Consider the following 22,158-nt stretch of genomic DNA (forward strand, 5'->3'; position numbering starts at 1 on the left):
TTCAATGTTTAAGCTACCATTGTAATGAGTTTAATCAACATTTTAGCCCAAACAATAAGGTTAATTTATAAAAGAGTGATAGAAATGTCACTTTGGCCTGGTTCTTTTGATGTTTTTGCAGATGTTATAATTTTCCACATAGTATATTGACAATTCCCTCCTCCACGCCCCCAGGTTTAAAGATATATTTACCCCCGCCTCAATTTTTGTACCATGTATTCATAATTTTTCCATATTCAAAGAGTTCCTTGGTATCCGTGATGCCTCCATTCAATGCAAAGCATCTTCATCACTAATAACTCTCTTAAGACTGAATAGTTTCATTCACTCTGACAAAATACGAGACAAATAAAAGACATACATTTCATCCTTCACTCTCTTGCAATTGAAATAATATAGCTCCATTGCCCTTCAATGAACTCGACCTCTGCCATAAACCTTTTAGAATGCCAAGGTGGCATTAACTTGGAGCTTCATTTAACATTTGTTTGAGTGTATTAAATGTTTTTCAACTACACCGTCCTAAAGAATACCTTTCTTCATGGTTCTTTTCTTTAAGACACAGGTGATGCCAAAACAGATGTGCAAATCAAAGAAAATGTTGGGTTTCTTTGACATTGGTAGAAGAAGGTAATTCAAAGATAGATTATACTTTCTTTGGCTCCACAAAAAAACCTAGATGCATTCAATCCGAATCCAAGCTACTCAATATCCTCTTTCTCAGATTCGCATTTATCGGACTTACAAGTTAATTGATATTGCTAGAGCCTTCATAAAACTAAACTCATATGTTCTTGATTAACGATTTTAGGAATAAAAGTATTATCCAGATAAATCAGTACTAATGAATCAAAACATTAAAAAAATTGAATGCATGAAAAGTTGAGAAATAGCTAGAGCATTGCACCGCCCAAAATACCCAAATGAGGTTCTGAAAGCCATTTTCCACTTGCTGGCCTCACAAAAGATGATAAGCACCTCCCAAATCAAATTTGGTAAATTTGTGTTCTCCTTTTACTGATTCAGAAATAGATTTAATAAGAGGTAAAGAATACTGATCATTGTAATTTGAATTTAACGCAGGATAATCAATGTAATGTCTAATATCTTGATAATGCTTTTGAGCAAAAGAGCTGAAGTGCCCCAGCTGGACAGGAGGAACGTACAATCAATCCATTTTGCAAATTCTCAGGTCTCAAGTATCTCCTCATCATTTTCAAACACAAAAATTATGCACCTAAATCAAATGATTTGTACCAGGTTTAATCGGTATGGAGCACTCACAGTTCCTATATGGGGCAGACCTAAGGCTTGTCAAAAGACTGTAGAACATGTATAATAGTGAGGTGGCATAGAAGACAGATTAGCCAAGATTGAATATAAACTTGCTTGATATTGTCTGCAATTGTTTTGAAATGTTCCCTCTTTTTGATTGGTGACCAAAAATCTCCTGAAGCATACAATGTTCTTGACAAAACTGTGATGATAATGATATTGTTTTAGTAGCCCAACTGACAATCGGATAGTGTACCTTTGTCCACAGGATTCCACAATTCACAGCATAATTAGGAGGGCAATTAAATTAAGAGAAAGCACTTTCAAATGAAACTTGAAATGGAAAAAGGCCTCTCTTAAAGGCTTTCAATGTTATGGCATACAGTCAACAGTCTGGACTATCTTTTTAATTTTTGTATTTTTTTTTTGAGTTTCATTAAAATCATGCAACAAAACCTAGTTGCAACAACAGTAAAGGCTTACAAAAAATCATTACACAGATGGTAAATCAAGGTGCATGGAGTGTAACAGTCTGGACTATCTTAGGGACTTTTACAGCTCTCTTAGGAATATTATTTTTAAGAGCCCAATCACGATTAATGAACATTCCACTTGTTCTAAAATCCAGCAGTGCTGGAACATTAAGTCATTCCTTCTTCAATTTTCAAGACTATATTCAAGATGATTAAATGGGTATCTGAATCACTCATGGAAGATCTATTATTAGCAAACCACTATACAACTTCTCTTGTCAATTCCTTAGATGTTAGATTTTTGCTCAAATGCTTTTGTGAGTATACAGGACAGGCACAAACGTATGCCTAGAATCATAACAATATAAACACAGACAAGCCTATCTTTGGAGTTCTTTTTCATCCTGTCAGTGGACTCCTGGTTGTTCCCCTTCTTGAGATGAAATACCCACATGATTTTATGTTCCTAGGAAGGGCTGGGTTTTGGTCAAAAAGGAAAACCCAGCTCAAGACTTCATTCTTATATAAGGTCTTTTCTGAAGTCTGCATTTGATTAATAAAGCTGATCAAATATGTTCATTGAATGAAGTTAGACAAGAAGAATAAAATAAGTCACCCTCTTTCTGTTTTTGAATCCAGGATGAAATATTGTTATTTAGGTTTTCTGAGCCCACCTAGTCTCATTTGCCAGTTAGAGAAAATGAGTCACATAGGTCAATAAATGCACCCCACCTTACTGCATATCATATAACACTTCTTCATCAGAATGTTACAAATCAGGACATTCAAACATCTTTTTAAATATCGATTTTACAAAGTGCCATAACTACTCAGAAAATGATCTGAGGCTGTGACTAAATAATATTATAAATATTTGTATAAATATTAACATCCCCCTTTTTCACAATATAGAGTGAACTGTTTAGGGCAGAATAAAAATGCACCATTAGAGAGTCTACAAATTCCCCTAACTTCTCTGTATCACCATTAAAACGTGAGCACCCTAAGGTACTACAGGGAATCCTTACCAGGTGACAAGGCGCCCAGACTAGATGGCCTAACTACTACTTTTCACAAAGAATTTGCATCTCTATTGGCCCCCCATCTCCTGGCCATATTCGAGAACTCTCTTGGGGCTGACTGCCTGCCCCCTACCCTCAGAAAGGCTGTTATTGTCACTTTGCTTAAACCAGAAATAACAGCCACCCAGTGTGACTCTTACAAACCGCTCTCGCTTATAAATGTAGGCAAGATTCTTGTGAACATCCCAACAAATTATCTCCTACGTTTGCTACCTGATACCGTGCGACCCGATCAACATAGTGGTCCTTCTGTTGTGGTTGGTTAGAGGTACTCTCACTGAATTACAGACTGCATCTAATACATTTCAAATGTTTACACCTCCTCTACTGCACCAAAATGCAACTGTTCAGAATGGGCCTGGTAGCTGATACCAGATGTATATGGTGCGCTTCACCTCAAGCCACTTTCTTTACCCTGGCATAGCTGTGCCCTAAGGTGGTGATGTTCTGGGAGGAGGTTTTCTCAACAATATACACAATAACTGGTCAACAGACAACCGGCGCCCCAAGATTGGACTACTGGGTTATGTGAAAGATGTATCTGCTGAGAATCGCAAGCTCACAGCTATGCTTCTTCTGGTTAAATGTAGGGTGGTCATGAACTTGGGCAGATGACTGACTCCCACAGCAGACACATGGCTGCGAGACGCACCATATTGTCAGGAGCAATTGACACATTTTGGGGAACTGATGCCCCTGCAATCCCACCCAAAGGATACATGGGAACCAATGACATCGTAGTTACTTAACTAAAACCCTCCCACTTCATCACACCATGAAACAATCTCTGTTGACACCCCAAAGCCTCACAATATTTAACACGAGCTTACTCTGCTGCCAACAATGACCTTCCATATTGACAAACCCTGTGGCTCTTAGTAGAACTATGTAGATGCTAGCAATAATATGACACTTCGGTGACACATGAATGGTGCTCACTGCTAATGTAGTTTATCCACATTCATGGGAAGTGCAGATTGTGTGTTCTGCAACAAGCTTGGGTAGTCATGTAAGGATTTCAATTCTCCATTTCTTCTCCCCCTCTTTCATTTCCTTCCCTCCTCATTTGAGTGTCTAAATCCCGTGTTTCTCTACTAGTTGCACCCCTGTTCCCTCACAGGAGTGTCACCCTAGGCACAAGCTTCAAACGCTGAATCCCAGCAATAATAAACAATGTCATTCGTTCTGTGGTTTAATTGGTGATCTTTAATTCTTGTTTTCACCAATTCATTCGCTTTAAGTTCCAATCAATTCATATTAGGCGTGAATACAAGTTATTCCAATGCATTTCGGTGCACTAGGCACCTTCATCAGGAAAACGCCTGAAAATTAAACACATAACATAATTTGTAATCAAAAGTTTTCTTCTCTATCTCTCAATTCAAAGAAGCATATTAATTCATCATATACTTTGTACCCCTGAAGTTAAAAAGTTAAGTAACTCGGTCTAAGCTGCAAACATTTCAAAGCGTTTCTTCGTGTGCAACATTCGTAACATGCTTAACTTCCACGTTCTAACCGTTGACCCATGTATCTTTATACATTTCCCGCTGCCGACTTAGGCGTTCACTTGCTACGTTCCCCGTTCTATCTGTCGGTTGAGAATATATCCTAACTTCGGCCGTTTGCAAATTCAAATCCCTTTTTTGGGATGCATTAAGCTTTTTGCTTTTTCGCAATTTAAGAAATCGCAATTTTTTTGCGATTTCTTAAATTGCGATTGCATTGAAGAAATCGCAATTTTGCGATTTCTTAAATGCAATGCATGATTTTTTTTAAATTGCAAAATCACAAATAGGAAGTGGTAAATTACCATTAAGTTAACCTTCATGGTAATTTTCAAAAACTTTCAAAAATGCACAAAAGTGCATTTTTGAAAGTTTCATTTTAAACGCACACATGCCCTTGGGGCATGTGTGTGTGAAAAAAGTACTTTAAGGTACATTTCAGGGGTGCAGGGGGGGGTCCTTTGGACCCCCCCTTCACCCTTGAAATTGCATTCTCATTTTGCAATTCCTTAATTGCGAATCGCAAAATGAGAATGCCTTCACATTCATTCCTATCGGCCTCTAGGCCTGGGGATTCCTTAATTGCGATCCGCAAATTGTGAATCGCAATTAAGGAAAATTAAGAAATCGCAAAAAAAATTGCGATTTCTTAATGCATAGCTGTTGGCAAATTCTTAATTGCGATTCCTTAATTTTCGCAATTAAGAATTTGCAAACGGGAACATTGATGCATGTGGCCCTTCATGTTTTTGGAATGTTGCACATTTGTGTAATTGTCTTAAATACCAATAAAATCAACTTTCCAAAAAGATACTACTAGGATTTTAGCAGACCTTAATGCTCATGTCTTTTTTAAGGCCACATTTTCAAGGTGACATTTTTTTATTTCTTACACCAGGTCCAGAGATAGAGATGGATCCCTGGCACAGACAAGTATATGGTATATATATATATCATCAGAATGTGTCAAGGACTGAGCACTGTCACTTTTGTGATCTCTCAAGTTTTGTTCTTGATTGTCTGAAAAAAGAATGACTCTTTCAGTAGCCATGTTTCCACTCTGTACCTAACATACCCGTGAAAGGTGCAAGGTGTCTCCTTAAGCGGCAGGGTCCTTTTTAGCACGGGTTGCATTGAGTGCAAAAATCGCTGTTCATGCCTCCTTTCATAAAACATCCTTCTCTATGAATTCCCTCACTACCTTGCTGCACCAGTACCCCTCATCTCTCCATGGCCTCTCTCACAGGTGCATTTAATTTGTTTTATAGTGCTACTCATGCCAGTTTAGGGTCTCTTAGCACTTTATATCACGCACACATTATATAGAGCCAGTGAATCATACGTGTATAAATCTGTCTATAGGAAATGTTACATAAGACAATGAGGATAACAAGGTATAGCCAACAACTTTTATAAATATATCAACCCTCTTGCTTCTCGCACTGTACTACTGAAATCGACCCCAATATTATGGTGCAAGAATATTGAGGCCAGTATATCAATTGCCAAAGATTGAAGATAAGTGCATATAAGGAAGTATAGATTTACTGTTTCTAATTCCACATCCACGTACCTTGAATACATATGTACTGCGTAGGTGCATATGTGTAGAGTAAGGTATAGAAAAACTAGACTTATTTTCCTATTGATCTATTGTTTTGTTATTTTGTACTCTATACTATGTCCCATCAATATTCTGGGATCGATATTCAGGGTGCACACCTGCTCCACGGTGTACTTGACTATAAGGGAATGAGGTAGAATCCATGCATCCCCCGTCAAAAAAATCCAGTTCTTTTAGGATTCTAGTAGCCCACCAGCATGTCATAGACTAGAAGTACCTTAGAGGCCTGAAACTACAGCGATCAACTGCAGCCAGCAACAACAGCTGGGCCATAACATCCCCACGCCCACCTCAAGTACATTTGAGGATGCCGCCCTCACATCCCTCGTGTCAAGCGTCAGTAGGAGGCGCTGGTCCTTTGGAAGTGCTCCCCATACCAGGGACAGATATTATTATACTGGCTGCTATTCTGGAATATTGAACAATCTTACCACTCTTGATCACATCACTTGTGTTATAATTGCAGTATGAACTTCAGTTAGAATTATATTTTCAGTGCTAGAAATCACACACTGTTTATCAGTCTGTTTTCCATTCTGTTTCACTGGGAAGCACTTCAATGTTCATGTTTCTACATCTGTATAGGGATTTGGGGGCATTGTGGGTCAGTAATACGAAACTCTTGAGGCTACCCCTATCCCACCAAGAGTTTTAGTGTCTTCTACACCCATGGCAGTCCTGTGATTTGTCCTATCACTGTTGCTTTCAGGTTTCCATGGCCAAGTGAGAGCACTTCCTAAATATCATGTTCTCCGTAGTCAGAGCTTTAGAAAGCAAACACCCATCTCTGGTATACTGGTATCATATAAGCAAGGGAAACCCCAACTACGGGACAGGACTTTGGTGAATGCAAGTCTAAATATAACAATAAGTTCCTCCAATCAGCCTTTCTACCTGTTATTTAAGAAGTGGCTCATTCAACTGATGAATCAGTGCAACCAAGCAGAGTACCAACCTGATCAATCAATAAATCAATCAAAGCATTTATATAGCGCACTACTCACCCGGAGGGTCTCAAGGCGCTGGGGGGGAGAGGGTACGCTACTGCTCGAACAGCCAGGTCTTGAGCTGCTTCCTGAAGGCGAGGTGGTCCTGGGTCAGGTGGAGGTGGGTTGGAAGGGAGTTCCAAGTCTTGGCGGCTAGGTAGGAGAAGGACCTTCCTCCTGTGGTGGCTCTTCGCATGCGGGGGACGGCGGCGAGGGCGTGGCTGGTCGATCGAAGTTGGCGTTTGGGAGCGTAGAAGTTGAGGCGGCTGTTGAGGTATCCTGGGCCTTGGTTGTGTAGGGCTTTGTGTGCGTGGGTGAGGAGCCGGAAGGTGATTCTTTTGTTGACCGGGAGCCAGTGCAGGTCTCTCAGGTGTCCGGAGATGTGGCTGCGGCGGGGGATGTCCAGGATGAGTCGTGCTGAGGTGTTCTGGATCCGCTGGAGTTTCTTCTGGAGTTTGGCGGTAGTTCCGGCGTAGAGGGAGTTGCCGTAGTCCAGACGGCTGGTGACGAGGGCCTGGGCGACCGTCTTTCTGGTCTCGGTGGGGATCCACCGGAAGATCTTACGTAGCATGCGCAGGATGTTGAAGCACGACGAGGAGACGGCGTTGACCTGTCTGGTCATGGACAGGGAGGAGTCCAGGATGATGCCCAGGTTGCGTGCGTGGTCTGTGGGTTTGGGTGCGCTGCCCAGGGCGTGGGGCCACCAGGAGTCGTCCCAGGCGGAGGGTGATGATCCCAGGATGAGGACTTCCGTCTTGTCCGAGTTCAGTTTCAGGCGGCTGTTCGACATCCATTTGGCTACGTCTGTCAACCCTTCGTGCAGGTTGGTGAGGGAGAGGATCAGCTGGGTGTCGTCGGCGTAGGAGATGATGTTGAGGTTGTGCTGGCGTGCGATGGCTGCGAGGGGGCTCATGTAGACGTTGAAGAGTGTTGGGCTGAGCGAGGAGCCTTGAGGAACGCCGCAGATGACTTCGGTGGCCTCGGATCTGAACGGGGGAGGCGGACTCTCTGTTTTCTTCCGGCGAGGAAGGAGGTGATCCACTCCAGTGCCTTCTCCTGGATTCCGACGTTGCTGAGGCGCTGTACTAGGGTACGGTGGCAGACAGTGTCGAAGGCCGCGGAGAGGTCCAGGAGGATGAGGGCCGCTGTTTCTCCGTTGTCGAGCAGGGCTTGGATGTCATCGGTAGCTGCGATCAGGGCGGTCTCGTGGTGTGGTTGGCCCGGAAGCCAGACTGCGAGAGGTCGAGGGAACCGTTCGTCTCGAGGAAGGCGGCCAGTTGCTTGTTGACGGTCTTCTCGATGACTTTTGCCGGAAACGGGAGCAGCGAGATGGGGCGGTAGTTCTTGAGGTCGGTGGGGTCGGCTGATGGTTTCTTAAGTAGAGCGCTGAGTTCGGCGTGCTTCCAGCTCTCCGGGAAGGTCGCGGTGTCGAAGGAGGTGTTGATGATGTCCCGCAGGTGGGGTGCGATGACAGCGTCGGCTTTGTTGAAGACGTGGTGAGGGCAGGGGTCTGTCGGAGATCCGGAGTGGATGGAGTTCATCGTGTGGACGGTGTCTTCGGTGCTGATCGGGGTCCAGGCGCGGAGGGTGGTGGTGGGGGGCGGTGGTTCGTCGTGGCGTGCGTCGGTTGAGTGCTGAAGCTGTTGTGTATGTCCGCGATCTTGTTGTGGAAGTAGGAGGCAAGGGAGTTGCAGAGGTCTTGCGAAGGGGTGATGTCGTTGTTTCCGGCGTTGGGGTTGGAGAGCTCTTTCACGATGTTGAAGAGTTCCTTGCTGTTGTGTGCGTTGATGTCCAGTCGTTCCTTGAATGCGGTTTTCTTGGTGGCGTGGATCAGTTGGTGGTGTTTTCGGGTGGCGAGCTTGAGGGCTGTCATGTTGTCTGGTGTTGGGTTTCTGCGCCAGGTTTTCTCGAGTGCTCTGCAGTTCTTCTTGGAGCTCTTGAGTTCGTCGTTAAACCATGGGGCTTTCTTGCTGCCGGGTCTGCTGGGCGGGGTCTTCAGAGGGGCGAGTTTGTGTGCGCATTCGCTGATCCATTTCGTGAAGTTGGTGGCCGCTTGGCTGGGGTTCGTTGTGCTGGTGGGAGGGTTCTTGCACAGGGAAGTAGAGAGCTGGTCTGCAGTGATCTTGTTCCAGCTTCTGCGGGGGGCCTGTATCTGGTGATGGTGGAGCGTGGTCCTTCTGAAGCTGAAGTGGACGCAGCTGTGGTCCGTCCAGTGGAGTCCCGTGGCGTGGCTGAAGGCGATGTCCTTGCTGGAAGAGAAGACCGGGTCGAGCGTGTGTCCGGCGTAGTGGGTGGGGGTGTTGACCAGCTGCTTGAGTCCGAGGTTGGCGACGTTGTCCAGCAGGGTGGTGGTGTTGTGGTCGTTGTTGTTCTCCAGGTGGAAGTTGAGGTCCCCGAGGAAGATGTAGTCAGCGGAGAGGAGGGCGTGTGGGCTGATGAAGTCGGCGATGTCTTTGCTGAATTGTGTGCGTGGTCCTGGGGGTCTGTAGATGAGGGTGCGTCTGAGGGTGGTCTTGGGGTTGATGTGGATCTGGAAGTGCAGGTGTTCAGCGGGTGCGAGGGTGTCGTCGGTGTTGGTCGTGATGCGGATGGTGTTCCTGTGGATGATGGCGATGCCTCCTCCTGTCTGGTTGACGCGGTCCCTCTAGATGAACCTGATACACCTTACATCTTCCTTCGAGCTTATGGAAACATATTACTTGAATATTCTAAAACACAAGTTGTATCAAAGGCTATTCTAACATTTTATATAGAAAAATTACGGTAACTCGTTGAACATTGGAAATATATTACTCGTCTAGAGGAAGGCCATTATAGTTCTCGGGCAGCCTCAGCTTAACGTCAACGTATTTGGGATTGGATCAGGTTAAGAAGACTTGATAATCATGTCCAGTATTTATGACCTGGTTGATCAAGGAAAGTCAGGAAGCCTTCAATGTGTGCTATTTCTGAGTATACTTGTGTTGCAAGGGGAAATGGGTGGGTAATATTGTTACCACGTGATCATAGCAGTTCCTAGAGCAATTTTTACAGAAGGATTCTCAGATTTCTCACCAACAGAATGGTACAGGTTCATTCTTCCTGACCACAAAAGTTTGCAGATACCCCTTTCCAACTTCCTCTGTGAATTCCTCCAGGAGTGCTTAATTTGTAAAAGAATAAGTGTCAGGCCCAATGTTTTGCTCAGAAGCCCATGGCTGGTCCTAAAGTCGGGGTTCCAAATACCAAGGCTGCATAGTCTTGATTCCACTCCATGCCTCTTTAATCACTCCCCAATTATTGATTTCACTCTTGAAGGTTCTTTTTTATCCCTGCTTTTGACCTTTGTCACTGTTTTTACACCTTTCACTTTATTTCTCTCTTTTGTATTTTTCTCTCTTGCTCTGGAACAAAGGCTGTTGAAGAAAAGTATGGGGTGGTCCCCTAAAATGAGGTGCCAGTGACACCATGGCTGAAATTAAGCACAACGTCCAAGTAAAACGTGGAATGATTTGATTGGGTGGAACTGTGGGGGAGGGGGCGGGGGGGTCACAGCTGTAAAAAAGGACCTGCCAAACAAACAAAAAATCACTATCCTAGGAGGATGAGAGACTCCTGCCCACTCCCTCATTAACTTCACGCTCCCAAAAAAGAAACAAAAAACCCAAAAAGCTGAGGCTGCCACTGTTGCTGACATCCTGGGATATTTTCACATCCCTTAATCAGTTCCAGATTACTAATTAGGCAATGTAGGCACCGGCCTATGGGTCCCACAAGGCCCCATGACAACGGATCAAACTAATAATGATTTGATCTTGAAAGAAAATTACAATCACGCTTTCTTAAATATTCTTTCCAAAGGATAGACAAAAATGAATCAACTCAAAGAAATGAAAACTTTACATTCAAAACTCTATAGAGAAAATCCTGTATTAATGTAATGTACCCATTAACATATTAAACTACATAAACCAGAGAGATCAGATTCACATAACAGTTTGTCTCTTAAAAGCTCATCTTCTGGCAGCTGTCAGTTTGCAAAAAAAATCTAGTGCATTGGGTATTAGGAGATCATTTGTAAGGGGGGCCCTGAAATTTCGACTGCCTAGGGGCCTCCACGGGGTTTAGTCTGGCACTGCTCTTAATGTAAATCAGCTGTTCAAAGGCTCAAAAGGCTGTTGGAAACACAATCTGTGCAGAGGTTTCCAGCTGTGTTCCCTCCCGCTGTGTGATATTGGCTCCTACCGGGTGACTGTGTGAAGTGAGGCGCCAATATTGCGGTAGACATGGTGGCAATGTGTGAGTTGGCAAGCCTGCAAATTTGAGCACAACTCAGAATATGGAATGAGGCGCAAAAAGTGATTTAAGACTTACAGCAGATCTCAGAATGAGATTGCTAGAAAGGTGACTGCTGAATCAGCCTTTTGCCAGTGGAAGAATAAGATAAAAGAAGCACGGGCAATGCGAATAGGTCTCACTTTGGGACCTTTTGGCTTTTGGCAATGGTTCTAGACATGATTCACAGCATCCCCGATGCTGTGAAGCATGGCGTTCGAAAAATAAAAATACGATGACGCTACCAACCATATAATTTTGTAAGCGTACACACCGAGCATGCGTATGCGCATGCCTGTAAATTACGTGTTTTTTCTTTGTGGGTTCGAGTTGGATGGGTAAAAAAAAAAAGTAGTGTGTGAGGGGAAAGAACACAGACTTGAGTGAGGCTGGGTGGAATAACAGAGGGCTGGGAAATCAACAGGAGGGGGAGGAATGAAGAAATTCATGGGCATGTGTAGGGGGAAGCAACACAGAGGGCATAGTGGAGTGGACGCAACACACAGTGGGCGCAGATGAGAGAAAGGAACATGGCGGGCACAGGTAGGGGGAAGTAAATGGAGAGAGATGAACGTGGGGGAAAACAGATTAAAGAAACTGCATTGAAGAGCAGGGGAGAAGCTGGTGGGTGAAAAAGAAACACAGGGATAAGCACATAACAGTGTCATGAAAGAGTGCTGCGAAGATGCACACAGACATCAAAAGAGCAACATAAGCAAGCGTGGGAGAGAAGTATACAAGGTAGACAGGTGTAACACACAAGCAATCTTGGAGAGTGCTTAAACAACAGAAAAAACAGCGCCTGAAAAGGGAGCAGCAGAAGAACAGAAGTAATGCATCCATGCTTCAGGGGAGGGACAAACAATAAGAGAAATTAGAACATTGGATTGTTGGGAGCTCCATTGAAAACAATGGAGTGCTCTGGGCTTATAATGGCTGGTATAAGCCTGGAGCTTTCCAATGATTCTTTGTTCACAGCTCTGGCTGTGAACAGAGGCTTCAAGAAGCCTGAGGGGATTCCAATCCCCTCACGCTCCCATAAGGCTTTGTTCTTTTTTGTTAGAACATTCTGTCCTCTAGTGGCAGAATGTTCTAATAGCCTTATAGCCCTTCGTGGCTGGGGTATACCGGCTATTAAAGTCCCTCTCTCTTGTTAAAGGTCCTCGCCTTCGGCTCGGGCCTTTAACGCTGGAGAGGGCCTTTAATAGCCGGTATAGCCCTCTATGGCAGGCTATAAGGCTATAGGAAAGCTCGCAAATGCCAAAGAATAAGAAGCAAACAAATGAGAGTGACAATGAAGCCAACCATTGGTAAACATCCAGTCCCAAAGCCACTAAGCCACTGTAAGCTAACAATAGTCTAGCTACAGGCAGTGCAAGCTCTGTCTAGTCAAGGAGACCTATAAATACATTGGGTTGGTCGCCTTCCGACGTGCAGTGTTGTGGATTATCGCTGCATGTGGAGCATTGCTTTTCTCCTCCAGCTCTTCACCTAGCATGAGCCAGTTATGGCAAAGATAACTTGCTTTCTTAGTTACAAATCATTGCTGGTTGTGCTCTTGAGTGTGCATCGTTATTGGCAGGGTGCGGTTAGTGACACAGGTTGTGTTAGGCAGACCCTCCAGCATTTCGCGTTTTCGCGATTCACGAAAAAATCGCGAAATCAGCTGGCAAGTGCTGCGGGCGCGATATTTGCCAAACTGCCCGCGAAAAAAACTCTCCCAGTAGGCATGAAAAAATGATGCCATTTCATTGGCTGTGCACCCATACGTCACCCCGTGAAACGGCGCTTTACAGCCGTATTAGCTGCTTGCTTCCTCCATTATTTTCAATAGTTATAAAAGAGGAGTGAGAAAAGCAAAGTATTGTGTCTCTTCTCTCCAGCTTGCAGGCTCGACGGGAAATAATTAGGATTCCAGCGCCGGGACGGGAGGGGCGCGCAGATAAGGAAAATTACTGTATTTTCCTTCTTGCGCACAGAATACACTGACGGTGTCTGCTCTGCCGCTTCAACTGCCCTCCCCCTTTCATTCTTCTTCCATTTTCTTCCTTCGCTTTGTCTAGCACCTTCTCTCTGACTGAAAACCCTTATTTCAGAAACGGTTCTCCCCCTCTCTTTTCTTCGTTCGGTGATTTGTTTCCTTGTGAAATGGATCCAAAAAAGAAAAACATTGTAATTGCCGTCTTTTTGTGATATTTTACAATTCCAAAGCAGTGCTTGAAATGGATAAATTGAAGTGCAGGTACTCTGTAACGGAGTACTTGCTTGTTTCCGAGAAGTGCCGGTACTCTCTCTCTCAATATCAAAAAGTCCCGGGTACTTCGTACGGCACAGTACCGGCCCAATGAAAGCAATGTTCCAAAGTGTAGCTGCGGGAATAAAAGGTTCAAAACGTGAAAAGTACCTGAATAAAGCCAAACAGAGTGATAGCAAAGTGGGCAGATCGTAGAGTGGCGCAAATGTGTTTGGGTATGAATAAAATCAGAGTTTGCCAGTGCAGCTCTACTTATGTTTACTTGTCGTTCTTTGAATAGCGTTGTTTTCCCCCGGGTGGGGAACTAGTGCACCAGTGCTGGAGGCACTGCAACACGTGGATTGGAAAACAAAATGTGTACTGCGTCTCGGTGATAGGGAATTGGTCTTTATACTATACTGCTTATATTCTGTAAGGATATAAGCAGTGGACATTGAAATGGGTCCATTCCGTGCCCTGTAGTCATGTCCTTAACTTTTCAGGCAAAAGCACTCACTGATTTCTGAATAGTGAGTGTAAAAGCGTTAAAGTAACCATGTTTATCCTGCTTACATTTCACATGCTTTACTTAATTTTGTATTCCCTATGAGTATTTGCTTTTTCCAGGAAGATGTTATTTTTTTTTTGTAGGCAGCATATTGCTCTTTTGTAGTGCATAATTTAAATTGAGCCACATGCAGGTGTTTATAGCGGGCACAATTTGGTTATAGTTGAGGCAGTGCGAGTTTCTCTCAATGGGCGCTATGGTGTTTAGTGGGGGAGAGGATGACACACCATGGTCAGAGCTACTGAATTTGGAACTGGGGAACCTGGTTCTGAAGGATGATTATTGCGAGATGTCTGCCCTGTCAGCACTACCTATAAAAGGGAGTCAGTGCACGCAACACAAGAGGAAGCTGTACCTCTGCACCCAGGGAGCTATGGGGGTCTGTATGACTTCACCCAGGGAGCAAATGGGGGCTGTGTGACTGCACCCATGGAGCAAAGGGGAGCTGTGCAACTGCACCCAGGTAGCGGTGAAAGTGGTGCCCTGGCAGGGGTGCACTCATGGGCACTAGAAAATCCCACGGAGAAATACGCCCCCTCCCACAAGGTTAGTAGGTTAGTAGATTGGAGCTGTGCTTCCGTAGAGCTGCAGAAACTTTAAACATGCCTATTTCAAAGAGGAATACTATGCTAAAACAGGTTCCATTGATTTAGGGCTGAAAAAGAATGATTACGAGTAAAATAAAGTGCCGCAATAATGCCGCGAAATTTATAAATTTGTGCCGCTAAATTTACATTTTTGTGCCGCTAAATGTGCACTTTTATGCCGCTATATCCTGGGGGGTCTGGTTAGGGACAGTGTTGCCCCAGAGTCTGCTATCCTCTTGCAACTGCACCAGGTCTGTCATCTCTGTGGTCTATTTCTCTCGATTTTTAGTCTCTCTTCCTTGTGTATTCCAACTGGCATTTGTCAGCCTTACATGTGTGCCACTCTATCAGAATCTCCCTAGCCCCACAACCTCTGTCTAGTGTACTCCCTCTCCTGGTGCTAGCCTGTGTTCTCAGCACTCTGAAAAGAAGGGTTCAGGGGCTGGCCCTTCCGGGGCCCAACCTCTGATAGATGCTTGTACTTTTGAGTCCGGCCCTGGGTAAAGAATTGTGTGGAGTAAGGAGAAGGGGACTGTAGGTTCATTACTCCCGGAACTCATTGCTTTTTGGAAAATGGAAACATTACTGGAGAAACCTTTGTCTTTATGCCCGGTGGCAATCCTTAACACTCGGAGGAAGATTTACCTATTTATTACTCACGGTAGCACAGTAATTAAAGTTGCTTCGCTGCCTGTGAAAGACGGAAAGAGCAGGACTCTGTTGTCTTACCCAGCACGTGGCACACTTTATGTGGCTTCGTGCAACAGACGCACCTTTGCACCATAGTGCTAATGTGCGTAAATGATATCTAGCATAGGTTTTATACAAAATACTATGCTTAGACTCACTTTAAAACATTTCCCATACTGTATGTGTTCTGTATAGTGCAGACAGTGCTTAATTTGAGCCAGTAGCTGCAGGTGGGGCCCACTGGCACCCATTTTTGGTTAACGCCACAAATGTGTCCTCATCAGACTTGGACACAGACATTAGAGAGAAAGGGGGAATGAAGGAAGAGAAAGACGGAAAAACAGTGATAAACAACAGAAGCAGGTAGGATCTGCAGGGACTAATTTGTCAAAGCTGCAGGACTGGCTCTAAACTTCTGTGGTGTCTGATACGGCATGGTCCCGGTTGCCTAATTTAACCAAGACCGTGGTCCGGCTTGAGTCTACGGCCACGTTGAGAGCACATTAGGGACTAGGTCTATGGTGGAAAGCACTGAACTCTACCAGTTTCAGTTTAGGATTATTGGGAAGTCAGATCAAAAGGAAGGGCGAGGTAGCAACTTGCCAGTTTCATTGCCTAGGACCGCTCATATGAATTTGTGAACGAGGATCAACTATTATGCGGAAACACATAATTAGGCTTTCCTGTTTTCAGTTTCTATTTTTGGTAAATTCTGGTGGTGTTTTTTCAGTTTTCCAGTGATTTCCATACCTCAAAAAAACAGTGCTTTTCAGTGTTTACTCATTTTCTCGCCATAAAAAACAACTGAAACGGTGTTTTGCCGGTGCTTATGGAACGTTTTGCTTTTATTATTGCTTGCTTTCTGCACTGCTAGTGCATGGTATAATTACATTGTACATACCGTGTATATGTGGCCCAAATACATTTTTACAAATAAAACTTATTGTAGCACACCATACTATACGTCTTTAGTGAGTGTTTGGTCATGAGTGCTTGCTCTTTCCTTCCCATGGGAACTTTTATATGTGAAAGGGCCCAAAACAGCCAGAACACAAATTAAAGTAATAAACAGCTCTTGTTTTTATTTGTTGCCCTTCTCCTTTTAATAAAGTTCAGATATTGAACCCTTTTATATCTTTGTGGCTTGGCCACTGCAGTGCTCCGTAACTCAGTCTTACAGATTGTTACCTTCATTCTCTTTAGCTGGTCAGAAACTCAGGGCCCAGAATGGTGTTGGATCCGGCCAGAAAAGACCATGCAACTCCTGCCTTAACTTCACTACACTGGCTCACTGTTAAACAACGAGTATTTTTCAAACCCTCATGCTTGCTACATGAAACCTTAAATGTTAATTTGCACGCTCCCCTCAGATTGTGTGTAACCCAGTACTACCACCCTCGGGCTCTCAAGTCATAAACACAATGTATCCTTCAAATCTTAAAGGTGAGGGTAGAATTGCTAGGTGGCTGGTCCTTCTCAGTGATGGCAACTTCCCACTAGTGTAAGACCAAGTTTCTGAACTTTTCTAAATCACAAAAGACCTTGTTTTATCTTGTTATAGGAGTCTTAGAAAACAGTAAATTGAATTACTTCAAAACTAATTTGCATTAATACATTTGATGGCAATAGTATTACGAAAACAAAGTAAAATCTTAGGGACTCTGTGAAGTAGAGGCTGAAAATTGGCTCCCAAGGTGGTACTAGGTGCCTTTTATCTACTGCCACATTTCATGTTTCTAGGAGAAATACATCTTCATAGAGGGCTGGCTAGCAGGGATTGATGCATAACCTATTCTAGAAAGATTTATGCTTCACGTTCTTATATTATTTAATGGCTGATGGGGGAAAACATTTGAACTGAAAGGAATGGTATGGAAGCAAGACTGATGCATTCCTTGGTTTCTCCACAGAGAAATCACTTCCACTGCATTATATAATAATTATTTTTTTTGCACATTGAACCCTTGCTCTCTTTTAAATGATCACCCCAGGTAACAATGAAAAGCACCCTCCATGCCCATCCCATTATTGGCCTCTTTCATAGCATGCATTCTGAATGCCCATGCCATCTTTTACTTATATGCTGTAATAATAGACATGTAGCACTACCATTCAGATCCTGCATCACTCTGGTACGAACATATTTCACATTGAAAGTATTCACGTAGTTCCTCATTCACTAAACATGTATCTATTCCTGGGATTTCCTTTTTTGTAAACAACGTTTATCAAGTGTATTATTCTGGTGCAGTCACATAAAGTTAACAGAGTCTGCAGCTTTGATCCAGTTTGGAGCTATTAATGGTTGTAAGACCGTTTGCGCACCAGAGCAGATTGGTTTTGGCACCCCAGTGGTTCATTAGTGACAAAGGTGAATAACGTATGAAAACAGCCTTTCCGCCTTTCCCAGAGTATTGTTCTGTTGGCACAATTTACATCAATCAGTGAAAGCTATTTCCATTCATCATGTAATGCACACAAAGTGAAAAGATAGGCGCAGAAATCATGTCTGAACAATATTTCACTCTTGGACCCAGGACTGGCTTTTGGCATGGCATGGGCGAGCTGTACCGAGGTGCCAATCTTCAGAGCGGTGAAAACAACTATTTGCATAAATGTCTTACACCCAGCAACGCCCCCTACCTTGGCTGGAGTGATTCCGTTTAAAGTACTCTCAACCGTTCTTAACGTGCTGCAATCAATGTCTTTTAGCTCCCATTCACCCCCTACCTTGCACTCCCATCTACCCCTCACCCTCTGTCGCCACTGATCTGTGAAAAAAGCCTACCAGCAAGGGCGGCATATTTCCTTTTGTCCACAGGAGCGATTGGGCCGACTCTGTGTGCACCTCTCAAATGGAACCCTGTGCGTTTTTTTAATGTTTTAAACAAAAGCTCCGTATTGTGAACATAATCACATAATTTAGAATCTGCTGCATTATAATTTGATTCTTTCCAGTTTCATGAGATGCAAAGAACCCGGCACTGTTGACTCTTTGGGGTATATTATCAAGGGGTTTATCTCCGCTTTTTTGGCTTTAAAAGCCAAGAAAGCGGAGATAAAATTATCTCCCTATTACCAAGCTGTCGCTAACACCAGTTAGTGACAGCTAATAGGAGATAGCGACCATCTTGGGCCCCGCTTTGCATGTCAGTGATATTTATCACTAATGACATGCAAAGTGGGCGTGCCAAGATGTTAGCGACTGGAAACAGTCGCTAACATCGCTATCTCCTATTACCAACTTTTGGAGATATTCGCGCTAAGCGCGAATATCTCCAAAAGCTAACACCTGCCCTGAGCAGTTCTTCACCATGTTATCCAATGGGAGGTGGATAACATGGCTAAGAGCATTTGCTCGATAATGCATGAATATCGCTGACTTTTCAGCGATATTCATGCATTGCGGCCGTTTTTTATCGCATTTGCGATAAACCTTGCTAATAGCAAGGTTTATCTGCGATAAAAATCGCCGATGTGCGGCGATAATTTTTGTCTCTAAACAAGTTAGAGACAAAAATTGTCGCTAGTTGTTGGTAATATACCCCTTTGTTTTTGATAAGTCACATGGTTGTGCAGTTTTCAGTTATTGCTTGCTTCTTTAAGCAGTTAAGCAAGTACTAAAAAAGCAAAATCTTTTTTCAGTCACATTATATAAATGCGTGTTTAAGAAATAAATTATTGCTACAGAAAGAGCCTCTAACAGCGAGATTATTTGAGCATTTAGGGGAAAATTGGCAAGTTAAAAATGTTGTTTGTTTACAGCAGTGTTAGCCTTAATAACAACAGTGACCTCCGGACAAAAACGTCTACTAAAGATGTACTAATCTTATTTAAATGAGCTATTGGATGAAAGCAGCTGCTCAAATAAGGTGATGCGAAAGGAACATGTAGGTGAATCTGCTAGCATTGATAAAACATCAGTGAACTCATCAAAAGGGCAAGGTAGGAGAGTGTGTTAACTCCCGATTTGAGATGCCTGCTTCAGATTCTCGGGGGAGGGAGGGCTCTGAGGACTTAGCCCCCCACAATCCTACCTGCTGGGAGGTGTGCCACTGCTACAGCGCTGACTGGGAACCATTAAACGCATCGCATCAGCCCGTCACAATACGTTTTGCACTGCTTTGGCGCCCTCAAGTGGCCAAGCAGTGCAACAACAGTAAATGCAACAAATGTAAAAAATCAGCGATACTCGGTTTAAACCAAGTCAGCTGATTTTCAGCCAGTAGGGTACTGTCGGCGATATTCGGTTTTAACCGAATTCTGGACAGCCTACACATAATGTACAAAATAAAATGAATAAAAGTGAAAATTAAGACTTTTTATTTTCCAAGATAATAAAGAAAATCCTTTAAATGCTAGAAATATATTATTTCTTTCGTAAACGCTTTCAGCTTGTAAAGTTATGGTCAAGATTATGGTTAGAGCTGTTTCATAAGTTTAGCATTAGAGTTGTGTTATGGCTAAGTTTAAAGTTACAGTTAGGCCAATAGTTAGATTTGTGGCTTGGTCAAAGGTTGCCGCTAGGGTTTGAGTTAAGGTAAAGGTAGTAGCTGGAATAGGTTTAAGGTATGGATGTATTTAATGTTTAAAAATGGGGTTTGGTTTGTTCTTAACTAGGGGTTGGCATAACTTGTGTAATTCAATGTAGCGTAATCACAAATAATTACTTAAGAATGCTGTGAAATCACTCAGCTGTGAAATTACCCGTAATTATGCAAGAAGACTAATTCTGCGTTTTGTGCTATTTCCCAGTGTAAAATTGCCCTGTGTCCAAAATGGGCCAGAGAATGCATTTTGCACTAAGAAATAGAACTAAATGTGCTCTTGGGGTAGGATTTTTCCCCAATTTCCTCTCAGCATTTAGTGCTATTTTCTTAGCGCAAAATGCACACTTGCATCCAAAATGGATATGAGGAGGCATTTTGTGTTAGGAAATTGCGCTAAGTGAATCAGAACACGTATAGCAAGTATGCTAAATATGCTCTCACTGTAGGATTGTTTTTCCCTAAATCTCTCTTAATTATATGATCAGCAGTAATTGCATGATTATTGGTAATTCTACATGAAAGAGTAACGTGGAATTACCAAAATTACTCCGATTATTCTTGCAAAATTGAAATTCTGCCCTGGCCTATTCTTAAGATGGTTGGGTGTTGGATGGGTTTCTGGCTGCTGTGAGGGTACGGGATGTGTTTATTGCTTGGGATATTTTTTGAGGAAGTGCAGATATTTGGTTTAGGCTTGATGCCAGTGATTGGGTTTTTTATGAAGCTTTCTTTATAAATGTCAATCCCATGTCAAATGTATTTTTCTTTATAATGTTTTTTCCTATCCACATTTTCATAATGCAGTCCTTCACATATGTATTTTGCACTGTGACAAAGATACCCAACATTTGGGGAAAAAACACGCACCTTGTGTTAGGACATTTCCCTGGGGATGAGGTTCTTAGTGCTTTAGCACAAGGGGCCCCCACCTGCCCTGTGAATAAAGGAGCAAGATTTGGAGAGGTAGGTGAATGTGATAGGTGTAGGGGCACATAGGGTGAAGGCGTCATAGAGGGGAGTCTCAGACTCAGATGAATGGAAGATGGACATGGCAAGAAAGAATGGAAAGGGAATATGGTGAAAGGTGAAGGGGAGAAGATAGCCAGAGAGTATGTTATGAACTGAGTGACAGCAAGGGGTGAAGTGAGACAAAGGGACAATAAGTGAAAAGATGACATGTCGAGAACAAAAAAAGAGAAAAAAGAACCTATGATCAATATAGGGTGAGAAGAATAGAGAGATGATTTGCCTATTTTGTGCCGAGGGATGGAAAGAGGTCCCGTGCTCTCCGTGCCACTGGAGTCAAGCTAGTCTGGCTAATGAGGGGTGATATGCAAAACCATTCCCAGGATTCTTGTTTCTGGTTACAGGGAGGACCTGGCCTGGCAGTTCGAACTGGACTGTTCCCACAGTAAGCAGGGTCAAAACTGATTTGCATACGGCTGGGAACAAACTGCAATGGCATGGTGAGCAAAAAAACTATGGATTTAGGGCCACTCTGTACTGAGGGTGAATGTTTGACATTGTTCAGCATTCCGTCCATCAATTGTTCTTTTTGTAAGCAAGCGAGCAGGCACTAGAACCCCCTACTGCCGGGATCTCCTTAACCATCAGTCGCTGACCGAGGACCCACCACCCTCGCTTGCTATCTGAGAGAGCGTCCTGGCGTTGATGATAGCGAAGTATAAGGCTTCTGAAAACCGTACAAAGAGCAGGGGTGGAATCCAAGATGTAATCTCCCCATACTTGTGAGCCTTGATTTGTTTCAGACAGGTGATACGCTTGGATGTTGGGGAAGCAGAGGGGCCTTGCCTTCAGGGACTTGCAGGCGTGAAAAGTGGCAAGCTAAATAGAAATTCGGTTCCACGTGGCCGGAGTCAGGTGCAGAAAGGGGGTAACTTCCTAGAATTCCTGCCAGTACAGCGTCTCCCTGAGGAGCTGTTCACATTTCTGTCACTGAGGCAACGGAAGCCGGGAAAAAGAAATGATACAATCCGTTAATTTCACAGTTCAATAGAAAGATATTAAAAAATAGATATGGTAATTGGGGCTAGTTTAATTAATAAAATACATTACATGAAAAATCACTGCTGAAGACCTGAGCCTGATGAGAGATGACAGGATTTTCTTGCAGATTAGTCATTTGTGGCAGGAACAAAGGCTGCTCTAAACGATGGAGCTAGCGGGGATTTCTTATGCGGTCCATACCCCAGACTACTATAGGATTCAAAGATAAGAGCTATAACACAGGATATATCCAATCCTATA

This window comes from Lissotriton helveticus, chromosome 5_1, assembly GCF_964261635.1.
Source record: "Lissotriton helveticus chromosome 5_1, aLisHel1.1, whole genome shotgun sequence".
Classification (NCBI taxonomy): Eukaryota; Metazoa; Chordata; class Amphibia; order Caudata; family Salamandridae; genus Lissotriton; species Lissotriton helveticus.